This window comes from Saccopteryx leptura, chromosome 10 (genome assembly GCF_036850995.1).
Source record: "Saccopteryx leptura isolate mSacLep1 chromosome 10, mSacLep1_pri_phased_curated, whole genome shotgun sequence".
Classification (NCBI taxonomy): domain Eukaryota; kingdom Metazoa; phylum Chordata; class Mammalia; order Chiroptera; family Emballonuridae; genus Saccopteryx; species Saccopteryx leptura.
In genome coordinates, this window is record NC_089512.1 from 80,762,157 (window position 1) to 80,770,084 (window position 7,928).

Here is a 7,928-nt window from a genome sequence, read left to right on the forward strand (position 1 = left end):
AGGGGAGATGGTACTGACAGTCCCATCGCTCAGTAAATGGACTCACTTATCACTGTTTCATTGTGTCAGTCTTTGCCTTTGTCCTTACCCCACTCTGTTTAATGTCACTGCCTTCAAGCCTCTTCTCATTCAAATCTTCTAGAGAACAAACCTGTTGCTCCTAAAAGGCAGGAGAGCAGGATCCAACCACTAACATGTCTTTTCTTTTTATCCCTACATAAATTTCACCCCCAACTTCTGCAATTACTTGGTGCTTCCAAGAGCTGAGTCCCAGAGAGTACCCAGGGTGAATCAGCCTCCCTCCTCATCTGTTTTGTCTGCCTAAAATTTTTCATCCATTCCTCTCTCTTCTCTGTTCTCTCTGTCCTTCAGAAATAAAATCTTTGTTATATTTCTTTATTGTCTCTGAATAAAAAGTTCTGGAGATAGCATCTTCACTCTTTAAGTGAAGGCACATATTACTTCCTTTCCGAGGTCTCCCTAACTCCAGATCCCTCTGGTCCCCTGTTCTATTCCTCCCTATAAGTTCTCTGAGTGCTGGGAACAGATCTCTGGTAACTACTTTTTATTCTTCGTTAATCTCTTTTTCTATTCTTTGTTGATCTCTTTTTCTATTGGCTAATAAGATCATATAGGTTTCCAGTGTACATTTCTATGATATATGATCTGTATGTTGCATTGTGTGCCCCCCACCCAAAGTCAGACCATCTTCCACCACCACATATTTTGCCCCTTTAGCCCCCATCCTCTCCTCCCAACATCCTTCCCTCTGGTAACCACCACTGTGTCTATTTTTATGTCTGTTTCAATTTTATATCCTACATATGAGTGAAATCATATAGTTCTTAGCTTTTTCTGATTGACTTATTTTGCTTAGCATAATATTCTCAAGGTTCATCTATGCTGTCGCAAATATGAATATTTCATCTTTTCTTATAGTTGAGTAGTATTCCATTGTATATATGTACCACATCTTCTTTATCTAATTACCCTATAAAGGACACTTTAGTTGTCTCTATGTCTTGGCCACTGTGAATAATGCTGCAATGAGCATAGGGGTGCATATATCTTTGCAAATAAATGTTTTTTAGCTTTTTGGGCAGATACACAGTAAAGGGATTGTTAAATCATTTGATAACTCTATTCTTATTTTTTGAGGAACTGCCAAAATGTCTTCCATAGTGGTTGAACCAGTTTATATTCATATCAGCAGTGAATGATGGTCTCCTTTGCTCTACAACCTCTCCAACATCTGTTATTACTTGTCTTGTTAATAATAGCCATTCTAACAGGCGTGAGGTGATATCTATTATAATTTTGATTTGTATTTCCCTAATAACTAGTAAAGTCAGACATCTTTTCATATGTCTGTTGGCTGTTTGTATGTCTTCTTGGGAGAAGGGTCTGTTGAGATCCTTTGCCCATTTTTTTAACTGGATTGTTTGTTTGGTGTTGAGTTGTATTAGTTCTTTATATATTTTAGATATTAACCCCTTGCCAGAGCTGTTGTTTGCAAATATCATCTCCCACTTGGTCTGTTGTATTTTGTTTTGTTGTCAGTTTCATTTGCTGTGAAGCAGCTTTTTAGTTTGATATAGTTCTATTCAACTATTTTTGCCTTTACTTACCTTGTCATTGGAGTCAAATTCATAAAATGTTCTCTACCACCATGGTTCATAAGTTTAGTACTTATGTTTTTGTCTATGTAATTTATTGTTTCAGATCTTATATCTTATGGGTCTTTGACTCATTTTGAATTAATTTTTGTACATGGGAACAAACTGTAATCTAGTTTCATCCTTTTGTATGTGGCTTTTCTATTTTCCCAGACCATTTATTGAAGAGGTTTTCTTTTCCTCATTGTTTGTTTTTGGCTCCTTTGTCAAAAATTATTTGCCCATATGCATATGGTTTTATTTCTGGGCTCTCAGTCATGTTTTCTTTGTAAGTCTTTCTGTTTTTCTACCAATACCATGCTTTTTTTATTATCATAGCTCTGTAGAACAATTTGAAGTCAGGTAGTGTGATACCTCTGGCTTCATTCTTATTTCTCAGGATTATTTTGGCTATTTGAGGTCTTCTGTGGTTCCATACAAACCTGATATTTTTTGTTCTTTTTCTTGAAAAAATGACACTGGGGCCTGACCAGGTGGTCCCAGGTGGATAGAGCATCAATCTGGGACACTGAGGACACTGAAATCTTGAGGTCACCAGCTTGGGTATGGGCTCATCCAGCTTGAGCACATGCTCACCAGCTTGAGCATGGGGTCACTGGCTTGAGTGTGGGGTCATAGACATGACCCCAGGGTAGCTGGCTTGAGCCCAAGTTCACTAGCTTGAACAAGAGGTCACTGGCTCAGCTGGAGCCCCCTGGTCAAGGCACATATAAGAAAGCAATCAATGAACAATTAAGGTGCCACAACTGAGTTGATTCTTGTCATCTCTCTCCCTTCCCGTCTATCTGTCCCTGTCTGTCCTCCCCCCCTTCTAAAAAAAAATAAAATGACATTGGGATGAACATAGGAGTGCATATATTCTTTCAAATTAGTGCTTTGGGTTTCTCTGGATGTATTCCTAGATGAGGCATTGCTGGGCTGTAAGGCAGTTACATTTTTAATTTGCGGAGGCAGGTCCACACTGCTTTCCATGTGGTTGCACAAATCTGCATTTCCACCAACAGTCCACGAAGATTCCCATTTTTTTACATCCTGGCCAACACTTGTTTGGGAATTCAATGATGATAGCCATTTTGACAAGTGTGAGGTAATAACTCATTGTTGTTTTAATTTGCATTTCTCTGATGATTAGTGATGTTGAACATATTTTCATATGTCTATTGGCTGCTTGTATGTCCTTTTTGGAGAAGTGTCTATTCAGGTCCTTTGCCAATTTCTTAATTGGACTGTTTGCTTTTTGGTGTTGAGTTTTATAAATTATCTACAATAGCCAAGATATGGAAGATGGCCAAGTGCCCATCAGTAGATGAGTAGATAAAAAAAAGTACTTGGTCCTAGCCAGATAGCCCATTTGGTTAGAGCATTGCTTTGATATGCCAAGGTTGAGTGTTTGATACCTGGTTAGGCACATACAAGAATCAACCAATGAATGCATAAATAAGTGGAACAACCCATCAATATTCCTCTTTCTCTCTTTCCCCTTCCTCTCTCTCTAAAATCAAACAATAAATTTTTAAAAAATTAAATTTAAATGTGTGGTATATTTACACAATGGAATACTATTCAGACATAAACAAAAGAATGAAATCTTACCTTTTGTAACAGCATGGATGGACCTGAAGATCATTATGCTAAATGAAATAAACCAGGAGAGAAAGACAAATACCACATGATTTCACTTATATGTGGAATTTTATGAACAAAATAAAGTAACAAACAAAACAGAAACTGATTCATAGATATAGAGAACAGACTGACAGCTGTCTGAGAGAAAGGGGGTGGAGGAGCTGGGAGAAAAAGGTGAATGGATCAAGCAAAGGAAAAAAAAAATTATAGACACTGACAATCATGTGGTGATTACAGTAGGGAATGGGGAGGGAGAAGCGGGTGAAAGGGGGATAAATGATGATAAAGGAGACTTGACTTGGGTTGGTGATTGTGTAGTGTAGTGTACAGATGACGTATTGTGGAATGGTATACCTGAAATATAAGTAATGTTATTAACCAATGTCTTTTAAATGACATTGGAATTTTATTGGGGATTGCATTAAATTTGTATACTGCTTTGGGTACTATGGCAATTTTAACTATGTTGGGTCTTTCAATCCATGAACAAAATACTAACAAACCAAATACAATACATTAAAAAAATAATATATCACAATCAAGTGGGGTTCAATCCAAGGGAAACAAGGATGATTCAACATATGGAAATCGATCAATGTTATACATTAACAAAACAAAGTAAAAAAATCATATGATCATTATCAATAGATGCAGAAAAAGCACTTGGGTAAGATATAACACTCATTTATGATTAAAACACTCAATAAAATAGATATGAAAGGAAGGCATTTCAACATAATAAAGGCCTTATATGACAAATCCTCAGCCAGTATCGTACTCAACTATAAAAAATTGAAAGCTTTTTCTCTAAAATCAGTAACAAGACAAGGTTCCCACTCTCACCAGTCTTATTCATTATAGTTCTAGAAGTCCCAGCAAGAGCAATCAGGTAAGAGAAAGAAATAAAAGATATCCAAATTGGAAAGGAAGAAGTACCACTTTTTTTTGCAGATAACATGATTCTGTACATAAAAACCCTATAGACTCCACAAAAAAACTGTTAGAAAAAACAAGAAGGGAGAGAGATGAGAAGCATCAGTTCTTCGTTCCAACACCTTAGTTGTTCATTGATTGCTTTCTTATATGTGCCTTGACCAGGGGGCTACAGCAGACTGAATGACCCCTTGCTCAAGCCAGCACCCCTCACTCAAGCTGGTGAGCCTGTGCTCAAGCAGGATGAGCCCGTGCTTAAGCCGGTGACCTCAGGGTTTCAAACTTGGGTCCTCTGCATCCCAGTCCAATGCTCTATCCATTGCACCACTGCCTGGTCAGACATTCACATATTTTGGTTTGCCTTTATTTCATGTATTATCAGGCATCTCATTGTAGGACAAAGACAAACTTTTCTTATACAGCCCACTATGCCTAAATTAGGCAATTTCAGACTTAGTGTGCAAAAGATCACTTAGCAAACTTGCTTAACATCTTAACATGAAGATTCCAAGACTTTACCTCAGAGATATTCAATATGACTGCAGGACATTCCTGGAATCTGGATATTTTACAGATACACCAACATAATTCTGACACAGGTAGTTTTGGTCCATAATGTGAGATAAATTGTCTAAGACACTCAAAAATGAGCTGCTTACATGGTTGATTTCTTATTCTTCCCCATTATGTCTTTAAAAGGTTGGAGTTCTGGTAATTGGACATTCATACATTTATACCTTTCCTTTAGACTTGTTATACATTTCTCCTTCAATATTGCACATTTCAAAAATTTATATTCAGCCCTATAAAGTATAGTTCTGTGTTACTTTGTTGCTCTTAATTTATTTCTTACAAGGGTCACAAATATTCTAGTTATAAAATTTCTAGATTTGGCAAATATTTTGGTCAGCTCAGACTGATATAGCATAACATCATAGTTTAAACATTATGACTTAAAAAACAGAAATTTATTTTCTCACAGTTCTGGAGGCTGAAAACTTGAGATCAAGGTGCAAGTATTGTACGCTCCCGATGAGGACCCTCTGCCAAGCTTGTAGATTTCCTGGCTTGCTGCCTTCTCACTGTATGCACACATGACCTTTCCTCAGTGTGTGCATATGGAGAAAGTAGAGAGAGATCACTTCTCTTTTTATAAGGCCACTAGTCCTATCAGGTTAGAACCTCACCTTTATGACTTCTTTTAACCTTAATTACCACCTAAAAGTCTCACCTCCACATATAGTCCCACTGAAAGTTTGTACTTCAACACATTGATTTTGGGGGGATACTGTTCAATCCAGAGCAGCAAACTAACACACAAAATATAAATACTGTTACAGCTTCATCTACACATGTGCACCTAGGTCTTGGTGTATTACCTTGAATGTGACAGGTGCTCAATACACATTGTTTGATGAGTGAAATAGCCAACATCTAGAAAACAAAGCTTAAAAAGTTGCTTTAAAAAAGAATATATACTGTGCTCTGTTTTACATAAAGTCAGTGTATGAAAATGTGGAAATATACATACTGATATATTTGATATACAAAAAAAATATTCCCTAAGACTTCCTTTGGGCATATGAAGCATTTATAAATTTCTCTTATACCTATTTTCTTTTTGAAAAATAGTTTATTAAGTAAATTGAGGTACATATATAAATGGATGAAGTTAATAAAAGTAACAGGTAATCATACTGACAATTTAGTGGTTTATCTTCAAAGGTTTCATGAAGACATGATTTTTAATAGTCTTTAACAGAGGAAGGTGGAGAGTCAAGCACTGAAAATTAAATACATTCACCACATTTCATTGGCCGACGTCAACTTCCATGACTACACCTGACTTTAAGGCTGGAGAGTGCATAATTCTCCCTATTTATATAAGAAGTGAATAGGTCAATTAATATTGATACAGCCTGCCACAGTGACCTGTCAGAGCTTTCTCATTGCAAAACAACTGTATTCTCTAAGGTATTTGTTGAAACATTATTTTTACTTATTTGAATGTTAGCAACAATTCCAGACCACTGAATAAAAAATGAAAAGTTCTAGTGCCCCTGGTAGATGTGCAGCAATTTCTTTTCCGTGCCTCTTTTTGATATCTGAGTAAATACGAAGAGACAATTTTGGTCCTTGAGGCTTCAGAACTGATTGAAAGTGTAATAAGTAGGGTTTCTTGCTTTGCCTGAAAAAGCCAGAACCTGAAAGTTACCATTTAAGCACAACACGCTTCAGAGAAGAGAAATGTTGGTTCTTACAAAGCTGAAAGCTTCCCTCAACAAATTTCTTCTCATCTTCGCCTCCTCAGAGAACTGAGCAGCAAGTTCAATGATCAGAGAAAGAATTCTAACCCAAGAAGAGATGCCCATCTTCCTCAGCACAATATCTCAGGATTCCTGAGCAGAAAATCTTTCTTCTCTTGGAAATAATGGTGAAATAGGAAAATCAACATTTCCTTCACCATGAGTCTCACCTCTTAGACAACTCTAAGGTGGGATCTATAACTTTCAATGCCACTTTAACAGAGTCAGAAACTTTATTGGAGTTGCCTCATAACTAATCAAAGACCACAAACAACTCTGAGATTCATGGTTCCATACCATACTCCAGAAGAAATTGAAATAGTACTTGAGCAACACAATTTCTAGATGAAGAGCTTCAAATCATTGGGGTAGGGTGGGATAGGTTATAGGATAAAAGGAAAGAAAAGTGATTTAAGTGTTCTCCATTTGGTAAACACACATGCAATATACAGATGATGTATTGTAGAATCATATGCCTGAAACCTGTATAATTGTATTAACTAATGTTATCCCAATAAATTCAATAAATTTTTTTTAAGTCTGAAGCCATGTTATTTAGTATGATTGGGGAAAAGGCCTTTGCCTTTTTACATATACTAAAAATATTTCTTTTGTTTTGGTTTTACCATGCAAAAGTTCTTTTTATCAAATTAAACAATCTCTTCCCTTCTGAATTTCATGAGGATTTAACTCACGTTTTCTCCTATTACTCATGTGATTTCTTTCTTTCATTTAAATCTTTAATCTATCTGAAAGTTATCTTAATATTTAAATGAGGAATTTATTCAATTTATATATTTCCACATAGCAATTTAGTTTATTCCAACAGTGTTGCCAAATGCAATTAGGTCTATGCATTTGCTGATGCAGAAAGGACTTGGGGGGTTTCCTTCCTGTGTATTTACTGTGTCTATTCAGGCACTATTATTGCACTGTTATGACTATGTTTTAATACATAGTAGGTCTATCTCACCCCTATTACTCTCTTTTCCAGTGACTTCCTATAATGGTTATTTATTAATATTTATTTAAATGAGCTTTTTAATCAACTTTTCTATCTCTAGGGGAACAATCCTGATAGTTTTAGGAAGATTGTGTTAAATTTATAAATTAACAGGGAAAATTGACATCTTTTTTATGTTTCCTGTTTCTAACCAAGTACATGGGTATATTTTTTCCATGTGTTTAAGCTAATTTTTATGTCTTTTGAGACTTTTGTTTTTCTTCAATATCTGTTTTGGATATTTCTTCTTAATTTTGTGCATATTTTATTTTGGCTATACTAAAAAAGGTTGTCTCTTCTAGTATATCTTCTAAACAGTTTCATTTCCTACATAAGATTATTGTTTTGAATAATGGATTTATAACTTACTACTTTATTAATTTC